Below are 16,005 nucleotides of genomic sequence, written 5' to 3'. Positions count from 1 at the left end.
TTTATGGATTTTAGGTTGCATATATAGTACAGGTACCACAAATTGATCCACAGCCAATGCTCTGTATTCACACTCAGTGAGGATATTATCTAGATATCCCCACTGCAATTTCTTATTCAGATTCTCTTTAAGGCTAATAAAAGGATTTGCTGTTACACGTTCATAGCATTCATTATCGTTAAGCTGTCGTAGAGCCTCATCGAGGTACATCTCCCGCGGCCACAGTACTATGTTTCCCCCCTTGTCGCTGCGCTTGATGATTATGTCTTTCTGGTTCTGTAACTTTTTCAAAGACTGTCTTTCTCCATGTGTTAAATTATCATATTCTAGGGCCATCTCTCCCCATGATGTAATTTCACTCATTAGGCATTCATTAAACGTTGATATATATTTATTCTGCTGAATAGAGGGCATAAAGACTGATTTGGGACGCATATCTGTGTGTAATGGTAATTGTAATTCCTGTGAACCCATCTCCTCTTCCTCCGTCCCCTCAATATTGAGAGTATAGCAGGCCCCTAGTTTTTAAATCTGGAAGCCCATTAAGTATATGAATTATATGTGATGAGTATACTATGCGCACATTGTATGAGAATTGAGCTGGCGGCAATATATGTGTGATCATATTGGTCTTTACTTTTTTAGCCTCTGTGAGAGTACTACATTTTGTTTACCTGGTCGTTACCCATTGGGAGGACTCAGGATACCTCACGATATTTACAGGAGGCTTTGTGGGGTACCACTATGGTCTAATATATAGGCGTTTTTTTTTTATCTATGATGGGATGGGTGATGTAGGTACACTCCATGATTGGCTTGGCACTCACTGATTTAAGCTAATATTGGCTTGGATACTTGTTCTCTTACTGTATAAAATAAATAATTTATATTTTTGCATTACAAAAATGGCAGTGTACTTTTCTCTGTACTAATAGTGTGCGACATATACTGGCTTGGTAGTTGGTGGTTTTTTGTCTAGGGCCCCGTAAACAGCCTGCGAGCCTCCGATCGCGGCTCGCAGGCTAAATGTAAACACCGGGGACGTAATCCCCGGTATTTACATTTTACGGCGCTGCTGTCACAGCAGCAGCGTAAAGGAGATCGGCGATCTCCGGCCTCTGATTGGCCGGGGATCGCTGCCATCTGATAGGCTGAAGCCTATCTGAGTTGGTACAGGACAGATTGCTGTCCTGTACCGCCTACATTGAGAAGGGGAGGGAGGGGGAATATCGCTGCGGAGGGGGGCTTTGAGGCGCCCCCCCCGCTAGGCACACATAGCCGGCAGCGATCAGACACCCCCAACAGGTCATCCCCCTAGTTGGAAAAAAGGGGGGGAAGTCTGATCGCCCTGCCTGCCACCTGATCTGTATCTGGGCTGAAGAGCCCACCCAGCACAGATTATAGAAAAATGGGCTGGTCGTCAAGTGGTTAATCCAATTGTCCCCAGTAATATACAGTGGGTTTCAAAAGTATTCAACCCCCTTGAAGTTTTCCACATTTTGTCACATTACTGCCACAAACATGCATCAAATTTATTGGGAATTCCACGTGAAAGACCAATACAAAGTGGTGTACATGTGAGAAGTGGAACGAAAATCATACATCATTCCAAACATTTTTACAGATAAATAACTGCAAAGTGGGGTGTGCGTCATTATTCGGCCCCCTGAATCAATACTTTGTAGAATCACCTTTTGCTGCAATTACAGATGCCAGTCTTTTTAGGGTATGTCTCTACCAGCTTTGCACATCTAGAGACTGAAATCCTTGCCCATTCTTCTTTGCAAAACAGCTCCAGCTCAGTCAGATTAGATGGACAGCGTTTGTGAACAGCAGTTTTCAGATCTTGCCACAGATTCTCGATTGGATTTAGATCTGGACTTTGACTGGGCCATTCTAACACATAGATATGTTTTGTTTTACACCATTCCATTGTTGCCCTGGCATTATGTTTAGGGTCATTGTCCTGCTGGAAGGTGAACCTCCGCCCCAGTCTCAAGTCTTTTGCAGTCTCCAAGAGGTTTTCTTCCAATGCTGCCACCACCATATTTGACAGTGGGGTTGGTATGTTCAGAGTGATGTGCAGTGTTAGTTTTCTGCCACACATAGCGTTTTGCATTTTGGCCAAAAAGTTCCATTTTGTTCTCATCTAACCAGAGCACCTTCTTCCACATGGTCACTGTGTCCCCCACATGGCTTGTGGCAAACTGCAAACGGGACTTCTTATGCTTTCTGTTAACAATGCCTTTCTTCTTGCCACTCTTTCATAAAGGCCAACTTTGTACAGTGCATGACTAATAGTTGTCCTATGGACAGAGTCTCCCACCTGAGCTGTAGATCTCTGCAGCTCGTTCAGAGTCACCATGGGCCTCTTGACTGCATTTCTGATCAGCACTCTCCTTGTTTGGCCTGTGAGTTTTGGTGGATGGCCTTGTCTTGGTAGGTGTACAGTTGTGCCATACTCCTTCCATTTCAGAATGATCGCTTGAACAGTGCTCCGTGGGATGTTCAAGACTTTGGAAATCTTTTTGTAGCCTAAGCCTGCTTTAAATTTCTCAATAACTTGATCCCTGACCTGTCTTGTGTGTTCTTTGGACTTCACGGTGTTGTTGCTCCCAATATTCTCTTAGACAACCTCTGAGGCTCTCACAGAGCAGCTGTATTTGTACTGACATTAGATTACACACAGGTGCACTCTATTTAGTCATTAGCACTCATCAGGCAATGTCTATAGGCAACTGACTGCACTCAGATCAAAGGGGGCCGAATAATTATGCACACACCACTTTGCATTTATTTATTTGTAAAAAAATGTTTGGAATCATGTATGATTTTCGTTCCACTTCTCATGTGTACACCACTTTGTGTTGGTCTTTCATGTGGAATTCCAATAAAATTGATTCATGTTTGTGGCAGTAATATGACAAAATGTGGAAAACTTCAAGGGGGCTGAATACTTTTGCAACCCACTGTATGCAGTAAGTTATGTGCATACATTGTGTGTGTATATATAATGATGAAATTGAAGGAAGTTTTTAATTTTTTATTATTATATTTTTACATTAAGGTGGAAAACTGAAGCAGGTTTTTTTTCCTAAAAAAAAAAAAAAAAACCTTCCACCTCCATCCTTTTATTTTTTTATTTTTTTACAATTTTTATTAATTTTCATTATGTCTGAAAAATCCCGTTTTGACTATTTATATACCTCTGGCTGATAAACGCCAGCAGTTCCGTAAGATATCGGTAAATACTCCTAATACTTATAATATGTACATTATTTATAATATGATCTGTTCATCTGTAACAATATATATGAAATGAAACACTGGATACAATGTTATCGCTCGCTGATTACAATCTGATGCTGTAAATGTATGTATATCTTTGATACCAGTATACTTAGGAGTCTCATGTTTACTGATATAGGCACTGCCATTGGCCTGAGGAAGCGGGCTCAGACCCGCAAAACGCGTTACCTGTGCTACCAATAAAATCTTTTGTCCCTACAAAGATTTGTCATCATTGAGGCAAGCAACCTCAAACCTTTATCGGTTTTAAACGCTTTTATATACCACCAGGGCGCCTCTTTAAACCATTTAGTGCATACCTAGCCCCCATACGGTACCCGTGTGAGGGGTGGAGGCAGAACATACGTGGTTTACACAATGGTGGTACTAGTTTTTCCAAGGAGAGCGACCGTATCCAGGTCCTTAGTGACCTCCCCGAGTGGAGTTGGGTTAATTGTCTGCACCTGCTTCTTGTGGTCGGTTGCCCCTCTGCAACCCACTCTTGTGAGTAGATTCTTATCTTCTACATTAACAATTTTCACTAAACATACTACACAATTGGGCTCCTGTGTTTTTGTTTCCTGTGTCTTTTCCCCAGAAGGTGTCCTGACACCAATTATTCACTACATGATTAAAAAGCACAAACTGCAATGGGATGACCACCTAAAGAAATGCAGCACACAAAAGCAAAGCCACCCACTGCAGTGGAAGATACCAGGCCGCAATTTTTTCTAAAAAAAAAAGGCGATACCTAAACTGTATCGTGATGTTGAAAGGCAAGTGGTGACATCTCTGGCACACAGCGTTGGGTCAAGGGTCCATCTGACCATGGATGCCTGGTCTGCAAAGTACGCTCAGGCCTGCCCGAAGACTAAGTCAGTCACCACACACAGCATCTCTGCCTGCACGCTGTGTGACTGCCTGTCCCAAGACTAAGTCGGTCCCCACACAGCATCTCTGCCTGCAGGCCGCTTGACTGCCTTCTCTGCCGACACCAACAGGGTCCACCAGGACTCCAGGAGGATTCTTGAATTTTTAACGCTGCTGCTAGCAACGGCCGCTATAATAATTTTTCTGGTCCGTGTACATGCCTGCCTAATTTTTCTGGCTGCACTGCGGCTGCAACAACAAAACAAAAGGCATGTACATGTGTCAATTCCCCTTCATGACCGTTACAAGGGGCTTGTGTATCACAATGAAACAATGAGCGCCGGCTATATGAGTGTCTCGGGGGGTGGCACACCAAAGATAATAAGGTAGTTGCTTCATTGTGGACAGAACAAATTCAATCAGCTGGACAATCGCTGTTGTTCTGTCATTGAGCTACCTCAGCCTTGCGACCATATGGGCTTCAAAACCGCTATCGCCTGCATTCTCGCCATAACGCACACCGGTCCAGCACGGCAGTCACAACGGATACTATGCGGATACAGAAAAGCTCGAAATCGGATATCCGAGTCGGATCCGGATATCTGGGTATCCAGATCCGAATCAATTCGGATTTTAAAAAGTGGTATCCGAGCATCCCTGGTCATCATGTATGGTTTAAAAGAAAATAAATATGGCAGCCTCCACCATATCCCTCTCCTTACAGTTGTCCTTTAACTGTGTATTTGGAAGGGAGGGTGAGCTACTAGATACCAGGTACACTTTACAGGGGAGGGAGGACCGCTAGGCACCAGAGAATGCTATTTGTGAGAGGGAAGGGGGGCCAAGACTTCCAGAGAAGCGATATGGGGATGTTACAGTAGCAGCCTAAGTTACTATTTTTCGAATGTCTGAAAGACAAACTAAGTATCTTGGTTTATCCAGTTTATATTTGAGTATATACAGTTTGACACAATTGAACAGGTCAACTAGTAATCAGTTATATATATAGGTGTGGAAAGCATAAATCCACCAAAACTACCAAACACTTCCTAAGATTCCCTCACAAAGCAAAACAATACAGTAAATACAGAGTAATAATCTTGTTTATTTACTGATATACCTAAACAAAGGAGAAAGTGTACCCTGTACACAAAATACAGTGGGTTGCAAAAGTATTCGGCCCCCTTGAAGTTTTCCACATTTTGTCGCATTACTGCCACAAACATGCATCAATTTTATTGGAATTCCACGTGAAAGACCAATACAAAGTGGTGTACATGTGAGAAGTGGAACGAAAATCATACATCATTCCAAACATTTTTACAAATAAATAACTGCAAAGTGGAGTGTGCGTAATTATTCGGCCCCCTGAGTCAATACTTTGTAGAATCACCTTTTGCTGCAATTACAGCTGCCAGTCTTTTTAGGGTATGTCTATACCAGCTTTGCACATCTAGAGACTGAAATCCTTGCCCATTCTTCTTTGCAAAACAGCTCCAGCTCAGTCAGATTAGATGAACAGCGTTTGTGAACAGCAGTTTTCAGATCTTGCACAGATTCTCGATTGGATTTAGATCTGGACTTTGACTGGGCCATTCTAACACATAGATATGTTTTGCTTTAAACCATTTCATTGTTGCTCTGGCTTTATGTTTAGGGTCATTGTCCTGCTGGAAGGTGAACCTCCGCCCCAGTCTCAAGGTTTTTGCAGTCTCCAAGAGGTTTTCTTCCAAGTTTGCCCTGTATTTGGCTCCATCCATCTTCCCATCAACTCTGACCAGCTTCCCTGTCCCTGCTGAAGAGAAGCACCCCCCGAGCATGATGCTGCCACCACCACCATATTTGACAGTGGGGATGGTATGTTCAGAGTGATGTGCAGTGTTAGTTTTCTGCCACACATAGCGTTTTGCATTTTGGCCGAAAAGTTCCATTTTGTTCTCATCTGACTAGAGCACCTTCTTCCACATGGTTGCTGTGTCCCCCACATGGCTTGTGGCAAACTGCAAACGGGACTTCTTATGCTTTCTGTTAACAATGCCTTTCTTCTTGCCACTCTTCCATAAAGGCCAACTTTGTACAGTGCATGACTAATAGTTGTCCTATGGACAGAGTCTCCCACCTTAGCTGTAGGTCTCTGCAGCTCGTCAAGAGTCACTATGGGCCTCTTGACTGCATTTCTGATCAGCGCTCTCCTTGTTTGGCCTGTGAGTTTAGGTGGATGGCCTTGTCCTGGTAGGTTTACAGTTGTGCCATACTCCTTCCATTTCTGAATAATCGCTTGAACAGTACTCCGTGGGATGTTGAAGGCTTTGGAAATCTTTTTGTAGCCTAAGCCTGCTTTAAATTTCTCAATAACTTTATCCTTGACCTGTCTGGTGTGTTCTTTGGACTTCACGGTGTTGTTGCTCCCAATATTCTCTTAGACAACCTCTGAGGCCCTCACAGAGCAGCTGTATTTGTACTGACATTAGATTACACACAGGTGCACTCTATTTAGTCATTAGCACTCATCAGGCAATGTCTATAGGCCACCGACTGCACTCAGATCAAAGAGGGCCGAATAATTATGCACACACCACTTTGCAGTTATTTATTTGTAAAAAATGTTTGGAATCATGTATGATTTTCGTTCCACTTCTCATGTGTACACCACTTTGTATTGGTCTTTCATGTGGAATTCCAATAAAATTGATTCATGTTTGTGGTAGTTATATGACAAAATGTGGAAAACTTCAAGGGGGCCGAATACTTTTGCAACCCACTGTACATGTCCATGATTCCAGAAGAGAAAAATTAGGTCTTGGATGTGCCTTGTCTACTTAAAGCGGACTATAACCCTGCATTTCAACTTTGCTCTAAAACATTATTTACAGCATATTATATGCAACGAGCATTTTTTTTTTACTAGACCAGCATTGGAAGGGTTACACACAGAGCTTTAAAGTTCCGTGGAGAGAAAAGCTGCAGGAGCCGAAGTTTAGATAGATACATTTAAGTAAACACAATGTAACACGTGAGGAATGTGACTCACTCTCTCTCTGTGTCTGGGAGCTCCTGCACAGTCAGAGTGTGTGTCACATTCCACGCTTGTTACATTGTGTTTACTTAAATGTATCTATCTAAATTTCGGATGCGGCAGCAAATGCTGGTTGCATATAATATGCTGTAAATAATGTTTTAGAGCAAAGTTGAAATGCAGGGTTATATTCCGCTTTAACTGAATCTATGACAAACACTTATACTTTTATTAAGTAACCATAAATACATCAATGCAAAAGCATGCAATTCAGGTAAGTGACCAACCACAAAGTGTAACAGCTTATATAAGAATGTAAATTTGCTGTCCCATCAAAATAACGCAATACATAGCCATTAACCACTTAATGACCAGGGGTGTTTTGCCTGATCTGTGCTGCGTGGGCTCTCCAGCACACAGCACAGATCATGATTGAGCCAGGGCGACCAGACTTCCCTCCTTTTTTCCCCACTAGGGGAATGTCCTGCTGGGGGGTCTGATCGCCGCCGGCTTGCTGTGTGTAGCGGGGGGGCTTCTCAAAGCCCCCCTCCGCAGCGATTTCCGCCCTCCCTCTCCTTACCTGCCTCTCGCTATGGGTGGCACAGGATGGCGATCCGTCCTGCACCGCCTCTGATAGGCTTCAATCAGAGGCCGGGGATCGCCGATCTCCTTTACGGCGTTGCTGCTATGATGTAAACAGTGGGGATTTCTTCCCCGCGTGTTTACAATTAGTCTGCGAGCCGCGATCGGAGGCTCGCAGGCTGTTCACAGAGACACCCTCTGTGAACTGACATGGAGCGGCTGTTTTTATGGTAACACCACTTCGACCTGCCGACGCCTATCGGCGTTAGGTGGTCGGTAAGTGGTTAAAGGGAAGATCCACACAGACTATAAAAAACAAACTGCACTTACCTGAGGCTTCTACAGCTCCTGGCAGTCGATCGGTGCCCTCATCGCAGCTCCTCTCACTCCCGGCGTCCAGCGATGAAGAAGCCGACCTCGCCAGGTCAGCTTCATGTGCGCTCCACGGTGCGGGTCACGTGGTGTAAGTGACGTCATGGGGTCTCTACTGAGCAGGCGCAGTAGTTCCCCCCCCCGCCGTGGAGCGCACAGAAGCCGACCTGGAAGCCGACCTGGCGAGGTCGGCTTCTTCACCGCTGGATGTCGGGAGTGAGAGGAGCTGCGGCGTGGGCACTGATCGACTGCCAGGAGCTGGAAGAAGCCCCAGGTAAGTGCAGTTTATGGTGGCTGGATAGTGTAATGGTTAAGGGCTCTGCCTCTGACACAGGAGACCTGGGTTCGAATCTCGGCTCTGCCTGTTCAGTAAGCCAGCACCTATTTCAGTAGGAGACCTTGGGAAAGTCTCCTTAACGCTGCTACTGCCTATAGAGCGCGTCCTAGTGGCTGCAGCTCTGGCGCTTTGAGTCCGCCAGGAGAAAAGCGCGATATAAATGTTCTGTGTTTGTTTGTTTGTTTGTTTAGTTTATTTTTTTATAGCCTGCGCGAACCTTCCCTTTAATGTCTAAATCTCTGGCAACAAAAGTGATTAAACTACTAAGTGAAAAATGTCAAAATAGGGCCCAAAGTGTAAACATTTTGTGTGCCCAACATTGTTTTCCAGTACTGCCTTAACTGGAGTTGGCATGAAGTTCACTAGAGCTTCACAGGTTGCCACTGGTAACCTCTTCCACTCCACCATGATAACAGTACAAAGCTAGTGGGTGTTAGAGACCTTGCGCTTCTTTTCCTTTCACCTAAGGATGCCCTGTACATGCCAAGTAGGGTTTAGGTCCAGCACCTTCATTTTCAGTTTCTTTAACAAGGCAGTGGTTGACTTGAAGGTGTGTTTTGGGTTGTTTTTATGTTGGAATACTGCCCTGAAGCCTGTTTTTTTTTTATTTCCAAATGGAGCGGGATCCTGCTCTGCTTCAGTATGTCACAGTACATGTCACATTCATGGTTCTCTCAATGAAATGTATCTCCCCAGTGTCAGCAGCACTCATGAAGCCCCAAACCTTGACACTTTAACCATCATGCTTGACTGTAGGCAAGACATACGTGTCTTAGTCCTGACCTATGCAGCGTTCATACCTCACTATGTACCAACTTATCCAACCAATTAACAAACGCTGTGGGCCGTATATATAACGTTCCAACACAACCCCCTACTTACTTACTAAAAAACACTACTCTTTGACTGTTGGAACGATACAATTTTATTGTAACCGGCCACAGCTGTAAAAACATTTATTTATTTATTTAGCCCAAAACATCATAATAATAACATCCAAAACAGTTATAATCTCCAGACATAAATCACATATAAAATTTGCAAAAACAAGCATAACACTCATAACATAAAGTGCATTGATCATCATCTCATTGCTAGGAAAAAGGAAAGAGGGGCCCTCCATCACTCACTTTGTGTGTAGCCAACAACCCCCAGCCGCTAACCTTGTCTCGGGGATTCTCTGACCTTACACACGTGACCATCACCACCATTAACCAAAATAAGGCTTCTCAAAGCCCAGGGTAGCCCCTCGATCCAAATGTCTCCAACACCCCTAGCAAAGGGAACCGCCACAACAGGCCCAAAGTGACACCTTACTTTGGACCTGCACACCACAATGCTGCCGCTAACTCTATTTTCTCCTGAAGCAATAATGTGAACAAGTCGGTTCCGACTCTGTTCAGATGCACACCATCCCTACGAAAATACATCCGTTTTCCTTCCAAGCCGACATGCCGAGCCACCACGCCACCGTTTCGCAGAACGAATTTAGCCACCGCCCGATTCACCTTAATCCGCACCCTCTCAATGGCTCCGTGATCCCGAGCGTAGCGCCACCGTAATCTAATGTCAGTACAAATACAGCTGCTCTGTGAGGGCCTCAGAGGTTGTCTAAGAGAATATTGGGAGCAACAACACCGTGAAGTCCAAAGAACACACCAGACAGGTCAAGGATACAGTTATTGAGAAATTTAAAGCAGGCTTAGGCTACAAAAAGATTTCCAAAGCCTTCAACATCCCACGGAGCACTGTTCAAGCGATCATTCAGAAATGGAAGGAGTATGGCACAACTGTAAACCTACCAAGACAAGGCCATCCACCTAAACTCACAGGCCAAACAAGGAGAGCGCTGATCAGAAATGCAGTCAAGAGACCCATGGTGACTCTGGACGAGCTGCAGAGACCTACAGCTCAGGTGGGAGACTCTGTTCATAGGACAACTATTAGTCATGCACTGTACAAAGTTGGCCTTTATGGAAGAGTGGCAAGAAGAAAGGCATTGTTAACAGAAAGCATAAGAAGTCCCGTTTGCAGTTTGGCACAAGCCATGTGGGGGACACAGCAACCATGTGGAAGAAGGTGCTCTGGTCAGATGAGACCAAAATGGATCTTTTTGGCCAAAATGCAAAACGCTATGTGTGGCGGTAAACTAACACTGTACATCACTCTGAACACACCATCCCCACTGTCAAATATGGTGGTGGCAGCATCATGCTCGGGGGGTGCATCTCTTCAGCAGGGACAGGGAAGCTGGTCAGAGTTGATGGGAAGATGGATGGATAGTGTACTGGTTAAGGGCTCTGCCTTTGACATGGGAGACCAGGGTTCAAATCCTGGCTAGGTCCAGTACCTATACAGTAAGGAGTTCAAGGCAAGACTCCCTAACACTGCAGGGTGGCCTCTTGAGCGCATCCCAGTGGCTGCAGCTCTTGAGCGCTTTGAGTCCGACAGGAGAAAAGCGCTATACAAATGTTCGGATTATTATTATTATTAAATACAGGGCAAACTTGGAAGAAAACCTCTTGGAGACTGCAAAAGACTTGAGACTGGGGCGGAGGTTCACCTTCCAGCAGGACAATGAACCTAAACATAAAGCCAGGGCAACAATGGAATGGTTTAAAACAAAACATATCTATGTGTTAAAATGGCCCAGTCAAAGTCCAGATCTAAATCCAATCGAGAATCTGTGGCAAGATCTGAAAACTGCTGTTCACAAACGCTGTCCATCTAATCTGACTGAGCTGGAGCTGTTTTGCAAAGAAGAATGGGCAAGGATTTCAGTCTCTAGATGTGCAAAGCTGGTATAGACATACCCTAAAAGACTGGCAGCTGTAATTGCAGCAAAAGGTGGTTCTACAAAGTATTGACTCAGGGGGCGGAATAATTACGCACACCCCACTTTGCAGTTATTTATTTGTAAAAAATGTTTGGAATCATGTATGATTTTCGTTCCACTTCTCACGTGTACAACACTTTGTATTGGTTCTTACGTGGAATTCCATTAAAATTTATGCATGTTTGTGGCAGTAATGTGACAAAATGTGGAAAACTTCAAGGGGGCCGAATACTTTTGCAACCCACTATATATAAATATAAATATATATATATATATATATATATATATATATATATATATATATATATATATATATATATATACATAATCTATCTATCTATCTATCTATCTATCTATCTATATATATATATATATATATATATATATATATATATATTTTTTTTTTTTTTATATACAGACAAGAACACACCTCCTCACACCCTCCAACAACCTTACCCCGCTCGCTAGCGTCAGCCGCTTCCGTATGCTGACCCAGTTCTACCTCGCTTACTGCTATTTTAATGCATCACTAAAGACTGGGCCATATGCGGACGCACATACAATTTATATCTGCTGGACTGCCACCTCCCAATCCTCTGTACCATGTCCAGTGACATTCCCAATTTTGCCGCCTCCGTAGCTGCGCCAATTCTAAACGAATGTGCCCCATATTCCTCCTTCCGTAAGACTAAGCCCACCAAACATCGCTTCAAAACAGCCCGGAATACAGCGATAAAGAAGAGCCATCCTGATGAATCAATAGCTGCACCCCGGTTGGCGGCCACAATCTCATATAATCTGCCTGGAGGTGCACACTATTGCTAAATGCTGGAATAGGGCCCCCAATATCTCCCACGTAATTGGCCTGCGGCTATCCGGGACCCGATATTTTCTACGCCAACCCTTTAACGCCTGATGCACCAGGAAGTGCTTCGTGAAGTCCTCCCAACCCCACAACTTGGCCAAGAAGGCCAATACTGCCAGCTTTTTGTCAATCACTGATGGCGAGAGGCCTTCCTCCAACCATTGCCCCACCAACCAAAGGAAAAGATCCCGCCTGCCCTCGCGATTGTTCGTGAATTCCAGCTCCGCCTACCACTCAAACCATAGAGACCATACCTTGCAATATGAATCCCACGTGGCGGGAGCCACCGAACGTTTTATCTAGTTCCACAATGTCCCGCCTTGAGGGCCCATAAGCCATCTGGACACTTCTCCCCCCTCACTCCGGTGCTTGGGGCCATCTGCAATGTCATTATGAACTCCGGGGATATGCTGCGCACGAAATAGAATATTAAGCCTCAAACAACGCAACACTAGATGATGTAACAAGCGAATCACCGGCTGAGAAGCCGACGACAAAGAATTGATTGCCAACACTACCGACATATTGTCTGAGCGAAATGACACTGAGCGATTTTTTAACAAATCTCCCCATAGCTCCACTGCTACCACTACCGGAAATAACTCCAAAAACGTCATGTTCTTCAATATCTCCTCCGACTCCCAATCCTCCGGCTATGGTTCCGCGCACCACCTGCCCGCAAAATACGCTCCAAAACCCACTGAGCCAGCCGCGTCAGTAAACAACTCCAGCTGCTCGTTATTAGCCACCGGCTCAAGCCAATAAGACAAGCCATTAAATTGCAGCAGAAATTACAACCATACCCTCAGATCCTGCTTGTGGTCACTGTTCAGACGAATAAAATGGTGTGGCTCTGATACCCCACTCTTGGCCAATGACAGTCTCCTTGAAAATATCCTACCCATAGGGATAACCTTGCATGCAAAATTCAACTTACCTAGCAAAGATTGAACCTCATGAAGAGTCATCTTCCTTGCTCCCTTTGCCCTCGCCACACCTGCGATCAAATCCTGCAATTTATCCTCTGGTAGTCTGCAAGCCTTCTTAATTGAGTCTATTTCTATCCCCAAATATTTTAACACTGTCCTGGGGCCCTCTGTTTTTTCTGGCGCAAGGGGAACCCTGAACTCATGAATGATGCGGCCCACTTCCCTCAAAATCAACTCACACACCCGCGACTCTGCCGGCCCGACCCAGGAAAAATCGTCTAGGTAATGCGTGATCGCAAGGAAACACGTATGCTGTTTTACCACCCATTCTAAAAACGTGCTGAACATTTCAAAGAGGACGCAGGAGATGGAACAGCCCATTGGCAAAGCTCTATCGACATAGTAGCCACCCTCAAAGTAACAACCAAGTAATCTCATGCTCCCCAGGTGAACGGGGAGGAGTCTGAATGCCTACTCAATATCCAACTTTGCCATGAGAGCTCCAGCCCCCGCCCCCCGCACCATGCCCAGCGCCTTATCGAATGGTGCATACGACACTGACGACAAATCTCTGGTTATGCCATCATTCACCGACTCCCCTTTTGGAAATGACAAATGATGGATCAGCCTAAATTTACCGGACTCCTTTTTTGGGACCACGCCCAGCGGTGACACAATCAAATCTTGCAACGGTGGCGTGAGAAATGGGCCTGCCATCCTCCCTAACTGGACCTCTTTACCTAATTTGTCCCTGATAACTTGAGGATGCAATCATGCAGACTTTAAGTTCCTTTTCTTTTGGGGCCAAAATTGAGCTGACAATGGGATCACAAAACCACAAGTAAAACCCTCCCTTAGCACTGCAGCCGCTTGCCGATTCTCATAACGATCGGCCTTGGCACCATCGCTTCGAGAATCACTGGCGTCATCCCTTTTTCCAGAACTATCTCCAAGTTTTTTTAAGTTCCCCCCTCTACCCTTTTTAAAACATCTTGCTATTTACAGGTAGCTCCCCACTTGCACTGGGAGTCGTTAAAAGCCCAGCACACACCTTTTTTTGCTGAGCTAGAAGCCCCTGCCCCTGCAGAGGAGGTGCTGCTCAGAAAGGACGATGGGCCGCTCGAGGTACCATACAACCCCCCTTTTGCATTCATCACCCGCAGCCAAATCCCGATATCCTTATGATGCCAATCGAGGTCTGGCTGCACTGACATCCTCTGCCTAAATTGTTCATCGTACCTCAACCAAGCTAACAGCCGTACATCCGGTGGGCCTCCCATATTGCGTCCAAGTAGCAAAACAATGGTGTACACTTCTCCGGGAATTTTTCCCCAATTACACTCCCCATGATCGTGAACGCCTGCAACCAATTACCAAACGTCCTTGGAATCAAAACGCCTCCGATCCTTGTCCTCCTCCTTCCGATGCTCCTTCCCCTTAACCCACCTGTCTATATTAACCCTCTGGGCGATACAATTATATCGCCCAGGAGGTGGCGCAGCACTATTTTTAAAAAAAAAAAAATTCCAAATCATGTAGCGAGCCGAGGGCTCGCTACATGATAGCCGCAGCGCAGCGGCATCCCCCACCCACTCCAATCGCCTTCGGCGATCAGAGTAAGCAGGAAATCCCGTTAAGAACGGGATTTCCTGCTGGGCTTCCCCGGTCACCATGGCGACGGGGCGGGATGACGTCACCGACGTCATGGACGTCGTGACGTCAGAGGGAGTTCCGATCCACCCCTCAGCGCTGCCTGGCACTAATTGGCCAGGCTGCGCAAGGGGTCGGGGAGGGGGGGGGGGACCTGCGCGGCACGGCGGGTTGCGGTGGATCGGCGGCGAGCGGCGGCGATCGGAAGTTACACGCAGCTAGCAAAGTGCTAGCTGCGTGTAACAAAAAAAATTATGCAAATCGGCCCACCAGGGCCTGAGAACTCCTCCTGCGCGATATACCCCGAGCTCAGCTCGGGATTATTGCTCAGGAGCATGGGCGTCCGCACATATGGCAAAACCGGGCATCTGCCCGAGCCTGGCCGCCCGCTGCCCCCCCCTGGCCGCGTGCCCGTGCAGCCAGCAGGAGGGGAACACGCAGAGAAGAGAGAGAGCGCTATGGGCACAGTGGGGAAGGGCGGACGTCTCCCCCCCCTTCCCTCACCTTAGGGGTCTCTCTCTCCCTCGCTGTCCCCTCCGGAATGAAGTGTGCAGCGGCTGGCAGCGGTGGGCGGAACTTACCTCCTCTCGCTCCTGCGCCGGAAGTTCTGGTGCCGCACTCTGGTCTGGATCAGGCCAGAGTAGCGGCTAATCCATCCGGCGCGTGCGACGAGAGGAGGTAAGTTCCGCCCACCGCTGCCAGCCGCTGCACACTTCATTCCGGACTCCGGAGGGGAGAGCGAGAGAGGGAGGGAGAGCCCCCTAAGGTGAGTGCCCATAGCTCTCCCTCTTCTCTCCGCTGCTCCCCTCCTCCTGCACACATGGGACATGGCCACTTTTTCTGGGGACATATCCCCCTGGCTACATATACCGGGACATATACCCCTGCCTACATATACTGGGACATATACCCCTGCCTACATATACTGGGACATATACCCCTGCCTACATATACTGTCTGGGACATATACCCCTGCCTACATATACTGTCTGGGACATATACCCCTGCCTACATATACTGTCTGGGACATATACCCCTGCCTACATATACTGGGACATATACCCCTGCCTACATATACCCCTGCCTACATATACTGTCTGGGACATATACCCCTGCCTACATATACTGTCTGGGACATATACCCCTGCCTACATATACTGGGACATATACCCCTGCCTACATATACTGTCTGGGACATATACCCCTGCCTACATATACTGTCTGGGACATATACCCCTGCCTACATATACTGTCTGGGAC

The 16,005-nt window shown here is 46.2% G+C and overlaps 1 protein-coding gene across 3 annotated transcripts in view; it reads left to right on the top strand.

The window, feature by feature from the left end:
* Positions 1–16,005, top strand: part of SLC43A3 (solute carrier family 43 member 3) — a 1,442,737-nt gene that overhangs the window by 102,822 nt on the left and 1,323,910 nt on the right. The window lies entirely within an intron of this gene.

This window comes from Hyperolius riggenbachi, chromosome 10 (genome assembly GCF_040937935.1).
Source record: "Hyperolius riggenbachi isolate aHypRig1 chromosome 10, aHypRig1.pri, whole genome shotgun sequence".
Taxonomy (NCBI): domain Eukaryota; kingdom Metazoa; phylum Chordata; class Amphibia; order Anura; family Hyperoliidae; genus Hyperolius; species Hyperolius riggenbachi.
This window is presented reverse-complemented; position numbering and strand designations above follow the sequence as displayed.